The sequence below is a fragment of the Pseudophryne corroboree genome, chromosome 1 (assembly GCF_028390025.1).
Source record: "Pseudophryne corroboree isolate aPseCor3 chromosome 1, aPseCor3.hap2, whole genome shotgun sequence".
Lineage (NCBI taxonomy): Eukaryota > Metazoa > Chordata > Amphibia > Anura > Myobatrachidae > Pseudophryne > Pseudophryne corroboree.
In genome coordinates, this window is record NC_086444.1 from 647,373,228 (window position 1) to 647,388,365 (window position 15,138).

Genomic DNA, 15,138 nt, shown 5'->3' on the forward strand with positions numbered 1-15,138 from the left:
ACCAGCCCAGTGAGCCTTAATTAAATATGCGGCACTGACCAAGCTTTGAAACGCAGGTATTTTAAATTACAAACAAAAGCATAAATCACAAAACTGTCTAACAAATGATTTGAACATACATTTGGAATATAGATGATTTGCATAGGTGCAGATAGCAATAGGCAGATTACATGGGGAGATTTGAACATACATTTGGAATATAGATGATTTGCATAGGTGCAGATAGCAATAGGCAGATTACATGGGGAGATTTGAACATACATTTGGAATATAGATGATTTGCATAGGTGCAGATAGCAATAGGCAGATTACATGGGGAGATTTGAACATACATTTGGAATATAGATGATTTGCATAGGTGCAGATAGCAATAGGCAGATTACATGGGGAGATGTGAACATACATTTGGAATATAGATGATTTGCATAGGTGCAGATAGCAATAGGCAGATTACATGGGGAGATTTGAACATACATTTGGAATATAGATGATTTGCATAGGTGCCGATAGCAATAGGCAGATTACATGGGGAGATTTGAACATACATTTGGAATATAGATGATTTGCATAGGTGCAGATAGCAATAGGCAGATTACATGGGGAGATTTGAACATACCTGAGGATGAGAAGAAAAAGGAAGATGGTTAAGTTCAGTCCAATGCATGATCTGTTTTTTTAACTGTTCATTTTCAAGACGCTTAGAGAAGGAACGCTTTGAGTATTGGAACGCACAGCTGACATGCACAGCTGTGCATGGTTGAAGTTACAGATATACTATATCTGTCGTTAGCCTTGCTAAATAATGTCATGAAGATGCTCCTTAGGTCTTTTAGTGCAATTAAAGGGAATTATCTCCTTCTTTTCTTATCTGACTATAGCTGACGGAGGATTTTCTCTGGATAATATTCAAGTTATACAGATGATGATGATGTGAACAGCTGGTATGCCTATTTCTAAGCACTGTTTCTGCGCGGTATCTGAGGTAAGTCTGACTCCAAGCGTAATTAAAATAATAACTTTCTTTAACTTACTGTTTCCTTTGCACAAAGGGTAATATTGTCCCTTCTTAATACTGACTGCTTCTTTTGTAACTAGAACTCCTCAAATATGGTTTATAAGTAAAGGTAATACATCAAATATGTGATGTCCCTTTATATATCCCCTTCAGTGTGAGGCCGCAGCTCAGTTACATCGTCTCTAATGTAGTGCTGCGCTGGTTTCCCTTCAGTGTAAGGCCCTTTCTGTTTCAGTCTCTATGCGTGCCCACCCTCACCATATATGGGCTACAAGGACCGCTCACCACCCTTTGTCCTGCGGGTGTTGTCACTCACTGTTACGGAGCCTGTCCTGCTCCAATCATGTCGGTGGAGCCATTCTCTGCCGCCGCCCGAGGGCGTCACCGAGGGTGAGTCTTTCTGCGCTCAGCAGCCATAGCTGGCCTCCTCTGGTCCTCCCACTATCTCGGGTGGTTTCACTCTCCCCAAGTTTACTGAAGCCGCGTGGATGTCACCGGAGGCAAGGATCAGGTAAATCTCTTTTCTCCCTACAGGGTTTTAGTGTCGGCCGCGGTTCTCTCTCTATCTCCCTGCTTGACGTGGCACACCAGCAGCACACTCCTCCTTCTTCTACCGCTCGCCTCAGACTCCCCAACGGTCCTCCACTCCTCTCTCTTAATAGCTTCCTCCAGGTCCCCGGATCAGTCCCGCTCTCCTCACGCTCCGGCTACCATCATTTTAGTGGCGCCCATAACACCCCCACAATCCTGCCAGTAGACAAGTCCTGGAGCCACAAGCCCATCAGCCTCTTGGTCTATTAACTGTTTCGCCAAAACTGTTTACCCTCCATGAGGGTGATATCCATTTCACAAAAGTCTTTGCCCTCTGTGAGGGTATTATACATTTTAACAACTTTTACCACTAAGTGGCATTTTAATAAAGAAATCCTATTAACTGTACCTTAATGGCTATTATCAAGTTAATACATTTATATAGGTAATTACATATCATTACTGTACTGGTGCAGGGTATTACATATATACAATAGTGTAATACTGTAAATGAGTTCCACCAGCTGGTGTTTTTCGGAAACAGATGAGTGTGTGGACAGTCCCAATCCAATTTTAAGGTCTCCTTCATTTACGTAGACACCCAAAGTGGTGATATATGTAAACTCAAAAAGAGTCTTACATGTATGCGAAGCACATAAAGATTTCTTTAGCCTTCTATTTGGTCCTCACTGGATATTAGTGGAGGTTGAGGTCTATATACACTGCTCAAAAAAATAAAGCGAACACTTAAACAACACAATGTCAATCACACTTCTGTGAAATCAAACTGTCCACTTAGGAAGCAACACTGATTGACAATCAATTTCACATGCTGGTGTGCAAATGGAATAGACAACAGGTGGAAATTATAGGCAATTAGCAAGACACCCCCAATAAAGGAGTTGTTCTGCAGGTGGTGACCACAGACCACTTCTCAGCTCCTATGCTTTCTGGCTGATGTTTTGGTCACTTTTGAAAGCTGGCGGTGCTTTCACTCTAGTGGTAGCATGAGGTGGAGTCTACAACCCACACAAGTGGCTCAGGTAGTGCAGCTCATCCAGGATGGCACATCAATGCGAGCTGTGGCAAGAAGGTTTGCTGTGTCTGTCAGCGTAGGGTCCAGAGCATGGAGGCACTACCAGGAGACAGGCCAGAACATCAGGAGATGTGGAGAAGGCCGTAGGAGGGCAACAACCCAGCAGCAGGACCGCTACCTCCGCCTTTGTGCAAGGAGGAACAGGAGAAGCACTGCCGGAGCCCTGCAAAATGACCTACAGCAAGCCACAAATGTGCATGTGTCTACTCAAACAATCAGAAACAGACTCTATGAGGGTGGTATGAGGGCCTGACGTCCACAGGTGGAGGTTGGGCTTACAGCCCAACACCGTGCAGGACGTTTGGCATTTGCCAGAGAACACCAAGATTGGCAAATTCGCCACTAGCGCCCTGTGCTCTTCACAGATGAAAGCAGGTTCTCACTGAGCACATGTAACAGACGTGACATAGTCTGGAGATGCCAAGGAGAACGTTCTGCTGCCTGCAACATCCTCCAGCAGGACCGGTTTGGCAGTGGGTCAGTAATGGTGTGGGGTGGCAGTTCTTTGGGGGGCCGCACAGCCCTCCATGTGCTCGCCAGAAGTAACCTGACTGCCATTAGGTACTGAGATGAGATCCTCAGACCCCTTGTGAGACCATATGCTGGTGCGGTTGGCCCTGGGTTCCTCCTAATGCAAGACAATGCTAGAACTCATGTGGCTGGAGTGTGTCAGCAGTTCCTGCAAGACGAAGGCATTGATGCTATGGACTGGCCCACCCATTCCCCAGACCTGAATCCAATTGAGCACATCTGGGACATCATGTCTCGCTCCATCCACCAACGCCACGTTGCACCACAGACTGTCCAGGAGTTGGCGGATGCTTTAGTCCAGGTCTGGGAGGAGATCCCTCAGGAGACCATCCGTCATCTCATCAGGAGCATGCCCAGGCATTGTAGGAAGGTCATACAGGCACGTGGAGGCCACACACACTACTGAGCCTCATTTTGACTTGTTTTAAGGACATTACATCAAAGTTGGATCAGCCTGTAGTGTGTTTTTCCACTTTTATTTTGAGTGTGACTCCAAATCCAGACCTCCATGTGTTAATACATTTTATTTCCATTGATAATTTTTGTGTGATTTTGCTGTCAGCACATTCAACTATGTAAAGAATAAAGTATTTAATAAGAACATTTCATTCATTCAGATCTAGGGTGTGTTATTTTAGTATTCCCTTTATTTTTTTGAGCAGTGTATATATATATATATATATATATATATATATATAGAGAGAGAGAGAGAGAGAGAGAGAGAGAGTAAAAAAAGGACCATATTAAAAACCAAACTGTTTATTTAGTAAATTCAAAAAATTGGAAAGACAACCGTATATATATCCGCATACTCAACTGTTTTATTTTATGCGATCATATTTACATAGTTGTTGAGGTTGAAAAAAGACAAATGTCCATCGAGTTCAACCTATTGTAATTACATTATTTTATTTTTTTTCTTTAAATATTAATTAAATGCTGTATCCCTGGATATTTTTTCAGCTATGAATTTATCCAATCCATTTTTAAACTTATTGATTGTGTTCACCATTACTACCTTCTCTGGAAGAGAATTCCAAATCCTTACTGCTCTTATCATCATTGGATAACACTTCTTTGTGACCCTGTATTAATCATCGCAATGAGAATCATCTAATTTGTTGGACGATTTGGAGTGCAAGTGAGACTGTACCTTTTTTCTTTGCATATGTTTGTATAGGTTTGGTGACCTGTCTTTGTATTATTGCGTGCTGCTTCATTGTTCAGCGCCATAGGAGGAATTTTTTTTTCTATTAAAAAATATGATCTGTATTTAGAACAAACTTTTTAGCATTACTGTCATGAATTATCAGGCATATCTTAAAAATAAATACTTTAGGTAGCTAGCATACCACAACATGAAAAGTCAAAGATCAACAGATTCAATGTGTGTAAAGAGCAGAAATGGTATCATAGATTATTTGTGGCTGGTACATTTTACGTTCACAAAGTCTATACTTCTTTTTGTGCAATCTGGATATACAGCTCTTTGTTATCTCTATGGGAATAAATATATAGTTTTCCTTATTTTTTAAATTCCATCATATGATTTTTTACATGACCCATTCAAAATAATTGTCATAGGGCTCAAAATACACAATTTACTGAGAGATCTACTTCATTAGACAACAGTCCAAGAATCTTAGAGAAATCCTGAAAAAAAAATTGGGCCTTTTATGCCTCTCTCTCTCTCAGCAATAAAGGTGTACTGATTATTTTAATGGTATAGTCACATATATATCATATTTAAATATGTCATACTTATGTATTTGTCAGATTGCATTTAAATAATGATCTCAAGTGAGAATCTATGTTATAGAAACTATAATGTATTATAAATTATACCGATTCACCATTTTTGAATGTGCTCTGTGTATAGTTTATTATGATGGATGAGAGCTCTGATGCTCATTTCAGATATTGTTCTACTTTTGGCAAATGAGCCTATAATTTCTCTCTTGTTTTTTTTATCTTTTATCGCCTTGATTTGGTGTTTTGTTACCTTGTCATATTTTTCGTAGTTTATAAATTATGTCCCTAGTTACTCTAATTGCCTACTGTTATAGTGTCTTACTCTGCTCTTTTCTCCTTCCAGCACATTATTTTCTATCGTTAATGACCAACATTTGCCTGAAACAACTTCTGAATATACTTGCAGTACATTACATCACAGTTTAATTAAGGTAACATAACATTACTAAATTTTACAATGTCTTCTGCATGCTCAAAAGAGATCCCCAACCTTTGCGTTTGGGCGTGGTTATGCACTGTCCCACCACTGATAACCAAATGACAAAGATATAAAAATGCAACATAGTACAAACACAGCTTTGTATGGTGGCAAAATGAAATGATACTCTAAGAGGTCTATAAAACGAAACCCATGGCTTAAAGTGGTCCTGGAGAGGTGGTAGAACTCCTATCCCCTGCCACCTACACCCCCCCCCCTCCCCCTTAGGGCAAAGCCAAGTCCATTGCTCGTGTGTTCGGTGCACCCCTGCAAACTTTAAATTTGTGCCCTTCCACCCATGTTTTTGAAAGGAAAAGTGCATACGGAAGGCAAAAAATGGATGTGGTCCCAAAAAGAAGCGACGCAAAAGTACCCAGTTCAAATTATGCCACACAGTAGCACAATCGTATTTTCATACACCCCTAATTCATACTACACCACATAGAAGTGTCCCTTATTCATGTTATGACACACAGTAGTACCCGTTATTCACATTAAATCACATAGTATAGCCCCTTGTTCATATTATGCCACACGGTAGTGTCCCTTATACACATTATGTCCCAGCAGTAGTGTCCCTTATACACACTATGCCACACAGTAGTGCCCCATATTCTTGTTACATCACATAGTATTGGCCCTTATTCAAATTATGCCACACAATAGTGCCCATTATACACAATGCCCACAGTAGTATTGCACCTTACACTTAATGGCCACAGTAGTAGTGCCACTTTTACAAATAATACCCATAGCAGTGCCCCTTGTACACATAATGCCCATAGTAGTAGTGCCCCTGATACACATAATGCTCACAATAGTAGTGCCCCTTATACACATAATGCCCACAGTAGTAGTGCCCCTTACATAGAATCCTTGCAGTAGTAGTGCCACTTATACATAGCTCTACCCCATCTCATCTTATCCCTCATGGAGCTCTTCCCTGACACAACTCTTTCCTCACACATCTTATCCCTAATGGAGCTCTTCCCCTGACACTGCTTCCCCTTACACAGCTTATCCCCTCACTGCTCTCACCCTGACACAGTTTAGCAATCACACAGATTTCTCCCCATTCACACAGTTCTCCAACCTCAGAATTCTCCCCTCATGTGGCTTCCCTGTGCAACTTATCTCACCTCATGTGGCTCCTCCTCATGCAGCATTGCTATCAGTTCTTTCTCTGTATGGGTCCTGTGCACTGGCGTATTTATAATGGGTGCAGTGTGTGCAGTGCACACGGGCCCCCAGGGGCGCCCACACCACACACCCTGCACCCATTAAATGTAATTCTTACCCTCTGAAGTTCCGAGGCACTGCAGAAATCACTGGGAAAATGGTGCAGAGCCATTTTCTCAGTGATTCGCGCATGTGCACTAGGAAAATTACTGGGAAAATGGCTGCAGCACAATTTTTCCAGTGATTTGCTCCTGCGTTCTAGGCTCTGGGACAGCTCTAGGGTCCCCTATGGATCCTAGTGCTTAGAGCTGTACAGCGTTGCTGGTTAGAGAGGAGGGGTCCCAGACGGAGCCTGCACATGGGCCATCTCCTCTCTAGAAATGCCCCTGGTCCTGTGATAGCTCTTTCCTCTCAGAACGCAGACTGTTCTTCTCATGGCAGCAGACATACAAGCAATGATTACATCACTGCATTATCACTGTCAATGCCTAGAGGGGGACTGCGGGGGGGCAGTGCTAGGAGAGGCACTCATACTGCCTGCTCACCACATCTAATGTTGTGAGAGATGTGAGAACAGTGGTTTCCTTCAATGAGGCAGTCGCAGCACATGCTGTACATAGGGGGTCATTCTGACCCGATCGCTCGCTGCAGTTTGTCGCAGCACAGCGATCGGGTCGGAACTGCACATGTACCGGCGCCGCAGTGCGCCGGCACATGGCAGCCTTCATTACCTAGTGATCGCCTCTGAGACAGAGGCGGTCGCTGGGCGGTAGGGGGCTGAACGGCGGCATTAAGCCGCCTTTTAGGGGGAGCGATCCGGCCAACGCAGGCATGGCCGGACCGTTGGGGTGACGGGCTGCGGCTGCGTGACGACTCACTCAGCCGCTGCGGCCAGCGGGTGCGACGAACAACTCCCGGCCAACCACAGGAGCTGCGCTGGCCGGGAGTTACTCCTCACATACAAAGGCATCGCCACTGTGCGATGCGTTTGTATTTGTGTAGGGGGCCAGGACTGACATGTGGGGTGGACTAGCCCTGTGCTGGGAGTCCCCCCGCATGTCAGGGAACATGATCATAGCTGTGCTAAATTTAGCACAGCTATGATCAACTCAGAATGACCCCCATAGTGCAGTGGCCTGGTAAGGTGTACTCTGCCTCCAAAAACAACTAAGGGAACGCAGTTCTGCTTGTTTTGGCCCACTATAACCCCTGATTTGACAGGAGCAAGAGCTGTCCGATCAATTCCAACATGTTCTTGCTGTTGTTTAATAAAAATGCTTAGTGAACATTCACACTCCTTTAGGCTCACACATGCAGTGAGGAAGAAATAGAAGATGAAAATAAATGCAGACTTTTGTAGTAGCATTATGCTAAAGCAGAAGGGAAAATTGATAAATTGTTGCACTACTACAATCTTTATCACTGCTGTAAGGGGCAATACATATGTTTTAGATAATGCTAAGAAATGTAGAATAATGATAAATATACCCCTTAAGGTCCATAAACACTAGCCGACGTTGCTTTGTGAGCGACGTCATCTAGTGTTTCCCCTCCCGGGCCTGCGACAGGTGGGGTCAAAGGGGACACCTGTACAGTGCCCCAAGGATCAGGATCAGCCATTTGTACAAATAGGGCAGCGAGCTTTAGGTGGTGCTGGCTCAGCCTCAGAGTGACAGGAGCCTCTCACACACAGCGACTGTGCAGTGCGAGTGTGTGCTCGCTCTTCCTGGTCCAGCTCTGTTGCAGGCAGTTACAGACGGACATGGCAGCATCTCTGTTGTTCGGGTCTGGATATTGGGGAGTGCAGCGCAGATGAGTATCTCCCCAGGTAAGAGTGGCTTACTGAGGGGACACAGGGCTTTGGGATGAGGTGGGGGAGGTGGGAATGCAGCGTGGACTCATTGGGGAGAGACAGACCATGGGATGTGTGGGAGGAAGGAGAGAGGGAAACAGACTTTGTGTGTGTCAGAGGACATGAGATACACATATTTATATATGTGTGTAATTAATATATATATATATATATTTATATATATAAACGTAATAAAGAAAGATCTGCGGCACTCAGAGACTTAAACGGTGATAATCATGTATTCACATCAGTAAACGAACCAACGTTTCGGGGTTCGCACGCCCCTTTGTCAAGGTGATCAGAAATAAGAACAAACAAACACTACTTACCTAAATACCTAAGAGAAGCCCGCCGTGAAAAAGCACCACCCGCGGATGCGCCTTCGGGACCCGGAACTGGCGCACAGACAGCGCGGCGTGATGACGCGGCGCCATGTAGCCATGGAAACCGGGAAGCCAGAGATCGCGTCAACGCGAACTGGAGCTAAACAAAACATAACAGTGACGTTTAATTACAGAGCCCCTGGAACCAAACACCAATGAAAGCAAAATGAATAATGATCAATATCAGAAACAAAGGGAATAAAAACTACGGTTGATTACCATGTTCAGGGGAGGCCTGATTGTTGCTGGGCTGCATATATTGTACTGTAATAATATGTCCTAGAAGGGTGAATGTATATGACTGTGTCAGCGGACGTGAATGGGACATGGAAAAGGGGGGATGAACTGTCATATCAATGTGATTGTGGCTGGTGTTCTGATGCTCCTAAGGAAAAAAATTACCATGTCTAAAAGTGTGAGAATCAGTGTGAAAAAAGTTGGAGGTAAGATGAAAGGATTAACGTGAGAAAAGAGAAAACATGAGGGAGGAAGAGGGAAACAGTGGGTCGGAAGAAAAGGAAAAGGGAGGGTAACGGGAAGAAGACAAAGGCGGAAACCACGGGGAAAACTGGAAAAGATCTAAACTAAATAGGAATGTGTTGGAATTATGGGAGATAAAAAGTGGTCAATCGGCCACTGTGTTAATTTGATAGTGGATACTAAATTGTAACTAATGCGTGAGGATTGATATAAAAAAACAAGTGATGTTGTAGGAATAAGGGACAGTCACCTAGTACATTCTCAGCCGAGCAGCCAACCCTCTGAACTGGAAACCCCGGTGAAATGATCCTAAAAACTAACAATGCAATAAACAAAATAGTCATGACTGATGCACAATGCAGGAGACCTGCCACAATGAAGTCCTAGTTGCATATAAAGAGAGTTGTTGAGGCTATTAAAAGAAAACGTTCCAGGGCATAATTTCATTGAGGCCATTGGGATTGATAGTTCCCAATTGGAAGATCCACTTGGCCTCAAGTTTCAAAAGTGTTCCGTTCCTATCTCCTCCTCTTCTGTTGGGGGGAACATGGTCGATGACCATCTGTTTAAGATCTTTTAACTTGTGCCCCATTTCAACGAAGTGCTTGGCCACCGGTTGGTCAGAGCCCTTCCCACTAGTGGCCTGTTTAATGGCCGACCTGTGGAGGGCCATGCTTTCTCTCAGAGTCCTCACAGTTTTACTGTACTTGTTCATGCTCACTTCCTGGTCTGTGGAAAAGGAATGGGATAATGAACCTGTGTCTGACTCTGCTGGATTTGTGGATACATCAGGAAATGTGCATGGTAGAAAGATTAATTTAATCCTTGGAACATTTTTCTATATCTGTTAAGTGGGCTAGCATTGTTTGTCTGTAGGGATTCAGATTTTTGGTCCCAACATGTCCTGTGAGCAACAAATTATATAATCAGTGGGTTTGGCCTAGGGATGGGAGCACCACAACACCACAATGCCTTCAGCAACACTGATATGTGGCCCATTAGCATGCCTCTATATCCCCATTACCCAGTTTTTGCCCCTCCCTTGACATCCCGTTCTTTCCTAAAATTCCATGTCCCCTGGAAAAATTGTAGCTTTATCATAAATAGCATTCTTACCACTACACGTACACCACCGATAATCCAGCACCATTGTTTCCAGCACTGTGTCGGATTATCCATTTTGCTGGATTATTGGTGGTACATACTGTACATTGGCATCCCGACGGTTTACCCCCACCCCAAACTGCCTAATCCTAAACCTCCACAGCCTAACTCCCTCCCACAGCCTGTGTCCTCCTGCAGCCTAACTCCCCCACACAGCACCTAAATCTCACAGCCTGATTATGTAATAATCATGGGTATCTTTTAAATTACAGTATGTGTATTTTTATTGTGTACCAAGAATAAATATTCAGGTATGAAATTATCATTTTTATTGTGAATGACATTATAGCAAATAGGGTGCATAATCCTAAAAGAACTACGGTTTATACTACTTGAGGGATGACCCTGTTAATATATTCCTTAACGCACCTTAGGTAATTTTTTTTGTATATATATATATATATATATATATATATATATATTATTATTATTTTTTTATTGTTGTCCGGCTCTCTCATCAAGAATCTGTCAACGCTAGGGGTTCTCTTCAGGGGGACTGCACATATCTAGTCGCTCTTATTATATCCACACACTTTTTCAGGATGAACAGATGTGAACACAGACACTGCATATTAAAAATGTATCAAGCCTTGATAAAGATTCTGTATAAGAATCGAAACGTTGGCTACAACATGAACTAATTACCCTGTGGGCAATAAACATATAATAATTCAATTTAACTCAAGGAGAGTGCCTTCTTTTCACTGCAAAAGTGGAGTTTGAGGATGGCTGGATATATATATATACAGGTTGAGTATCCCATATCCAAATATTCCGAAATACGGAATATTCCGAAATACGGACTTTTTTGAGTGAGAGTGAGATAGTGAAATTTTTGTATTCTGTGGCTCAATGTACTCAAACTTTGTTTAATACACAAAGTTATTAAAAATATTGTATTAAATGACCTTCAGGCTGTGTGTATAAGGTGTATATGAAACATAAATGAATTGCGTGACTGTACACACACTTTGTTTAATGCACAAAGTTATAAAAAATATTGGCTAAAATCACCTTCAGGCTGTGTGTATAAGGTGTATATGAAACATAAATGCATTCTGTGCTTAGACTTGGGTCCCATCACCATGATATCTCATTATGGTATGCAATTATTCCAAAATACGGAAAAGTCCCATATCCAAAATACCTCTGGTCCCAAGCATTTTGGATAAGGGATACTCAACCTGTATATGTATATATATATATATATATATATATATATATATATATATATATAGGATACTGGTGACATGTGCACATGTTTGATCTGGAGCCTGATCTGTACTACTGTGATTATATCAGTAATATATTAGTGTGAATTTATTACAGTATACCAGCGAACTGTTTCTGTCACCAGATTGGAAGTGTTATATTTACATAGGACAACCCTTAGGGGTGCCATCTTCAATTTTCGTCTAAACAAAATCTTTATTATGGAGCAATTGCATCACCACTTTTGATGATTTATGGCCTCTAAAGACTTATTCAAGCAGCGAGCGTGTCCATACAGTAAACTTGACTTGTATACCCCTGATGAAGTCATTTAGACGAAACACGTAGGGTTCACCAATCAATACCTGTCATGTCCTGGTGAATGTGAATTCCACCAAGAGCTCACACCTTTTGCTAAAGGTGAGGGTGGAATCTATTCCAATTTATTGTACTCAGACATGTGTTTGGATTCATTGGTTTGATGATACTTTGTATGTCATTTTAATTTTTTAAGAAGTAAAAGAAAATCTTGTGCTATATATGTCTGATTTTCTTCTGTTTTGATTGATTTTTGGTGAGAGGGTATATCCCTGGGGAACCCCGCTCAGACCACACAAATACTAAGAAAACTCAAGACATTGAACATTGGTTGATCCACTGAGCGAACATCTTATGTTTGAACTGAATTCACAGTCGTATATATTGATCCACTAAGTGAACAGCTTCCTTCTGAACTGAATTCACAGTCATATATATATATATTAGCGCACAGATATATATATATATATATATATATATATATATATATAAATAATGTGGGGGGGCTTTTATCTGCTTACCCATGAGGCATGCACCTTATGTCCCTATAAAAATGGGGGGGAGCCAATTCTCTCTCTGGCACAGGGCACCAAAAAGTCTAGTTACGGCTATGTCCTGCAGTTAGTCTTTTTGACTGTCGGAATCCCAACTGATGTTACTTTGACTGCATCCTATTGCTATAATGCTCATGCATACAGGAATTAGCATACAACACCTGTTAAAAATGTATCCTCACTTCTGTGTACTTAATAAACACTTCCAAAGAACTCCATTATATTGTGCTGAGTGTTAAAACTACATACTGTGAATGCTGCAGGGTATATACAAATGTAAAGTAGGCAAAGCAAATGCTTATTACAAATGATAAGCACAAGTCCACAGCTTTTGCTATTAATTATTGTGATTGTGTATTTAACTCCTCATGCTGTCATGTCTTTCAGATGTCCCCACCTCTGTTATTCATAGTCTTGTCTGTCTCATCATGGTGCAGTGTAAGCGCAGAGATAAAGTTGTATGTACAACAAGACACCATTGAAAGCAGCACGAGTGATGATGTCATGCTACCAGTGATTTATGATGCAAATGCACCACCAAGAATAATTTGGGGCCAAAACTGTGATTTTGAGGATGGTTTTGTGTGGTGTAATATGTGCAATAAAAATCTCAGCTCCTATGAATCTTCTCACACAGGGTTTCGATTTCAGGGAAGATTAACTGCATTTGAACAAAATGGTTCTATTATCATTAAAAACCTCCAGCTGTCAGATACTGGACAATTCTGTGTTAGAATGAGTGACGTAGATGGCAGCAATGCAGTTTATGGTAAAATTACCCTCCATATTAAAGATCATTTTCTGTCCAGGTCTACTCAGTGCCCTGTACTCCAGGAAGGTCCTCTTAGTGGAATCAAAGCAACTCCCATACCAGGAATATTGCTAAATAATGTGGATTTCATCCACTTGCCTGTGGTTCTTAATTTTTCAAACTGGACAATGGCAGAATTAGGACAGTGTGAAAATGCTAATAGCTCTTTAATTTATGCATCTCTGTTGACGGACATTATAACCAATTACCAGGAAAGAAGTCAAGACTTAAGTTATCAAAAGACTTTAAACAGTTCTCAGCAAGGACTGGATGAACTTGCTAACTATATGTCAATTCAGTTTGCACTAGGTACGTCAATCTGGAATAAGTTTGATATAGTACACATAATAAAACATATAAACTGTTTCCTAACACAAACTGGAGAAAACATTACCAACTCATTGATCAGTGGTATTAGAGAATTAGCTGAGGAGGACCATTATACCATATATAATATGACAGATTTAGTAGAATTAATGAGTGATACAAATGCAAAACTTGCTCATTTAATGCCACAGTCTGGTAAAGACACGCAGCAGAGTCAGGAGAAGAAGGAGTGCATTTGTAGTGCTTATGGTAGCTTTGTTTTAAATATTATAAAAGGATTACTAAAAGATGTGGAAAATGGACAGGTACCAGATGTGATAAGAGATGAAGAGTTAGCTAAACTATATTGCCCAGCTTGCATATCAAACAATCAAAATCCCAAACAATTTTGGGAATGTGCCACATCGTGTATGAAACTTAATTTTAACACCATTCGAAAGTTGGGATCTGTAACACGCCACCCCAACAAAGCAACCTGCTATCTGCAGGCTTCATGTTCCGAACCTGCATTGTACATATCTTTTACTTTGTCACTTCCTGCTTTCAATATTGCAACCTCCGTATTTGACAAACTGGCAACTATTCAATCTGTGGGATTGCTAGAAGGTAGCATATTTAAGGAGCGAATAAATATACCTTCGTTGGTCATATTTCATCCTGAGCTAAACTCATGGGTAGCTCCAAACACTGACTGTTGTTCCATTATAAAATACAAATATGTTTGTCGTTGTGATGTTTTTGATGTCAGAATTCCTGTTTGTGGTTATGATAGTCAAATGCAGAATGAGTCAAGTGCTTTATCAACGTCATGTGCAGTAAAACTAGCCAAATGGCGCGTTCCTACAGCCAAAGTTACCCACAGTACAGATGGGCTCTACTGCGTAGTCACCAACCGAAAACAATATTCATATGGAAGTCTTTCATGCAACATTACAAGCCCAAACTTTTGTTTTACGCCTCGCCAACTTACTGTTATCGGCCATACTGTGATAACAAACTTTGCTGATCAAAGAAATTCTGATAATGCTCAAAACCAAGATAACAATGTGTTTCCACCTCAGTTCAATGTGCACATTAGTCCACTGACAAATAAATTAATGAAATTGTTGGAACATAAACATTCTCATTTGATTCATATTAGTAATCAGAAAGATGCACAGATTTTAAATGAAATGATCAGTGATGATGACAATAACCTAATTGATAATTCTCTTGACCAGTTAAAGTTGAGAATTCAAATTCTAATTACTGTACAAGCTTTTGTTATTTTAATTATACTGTTAATGATTTACTGCCTTTGTAACATTTTTAAACATAATGGATTTAAATTGTATGAGCTTTTCACACATCCTTATTTGAAAATATCAAAATAATTCTAACCGAATAATTTTAATGTATTTTCATTGACACGATCATGGTAAAGAAGTAACAGTTTTGTTACATATTATTCCTTTA

General features: G+C 41.2%; 1 long non-coding RNA gene across 1 annotated transcript in view; it reads right to left on the minus strand.

Annotated features, from left to right (window-relative positions):
• Positions 1 to 283: 283 nt before the first annotated feature.
• Positions 284 to 15,138, minus strand: part of LOC134931864 (uncharacterized) — a 55,247-nt gene continuing 40,392 nt past the window's right edge. The window contains exons 2-3 of the long non-coding RNA XR_010179190.1: positions 8,764 to 8,917; positions 284 to 616 (exon numbers count right to left, since the gene is read on the minus strand). This is a non-coding gene — a long non-coding RNA (uncharacterized LOC134931864). The remainder of the gene's footprint in view (positions 617 to 8,763; positions 8,918 to 15,138) is intronic.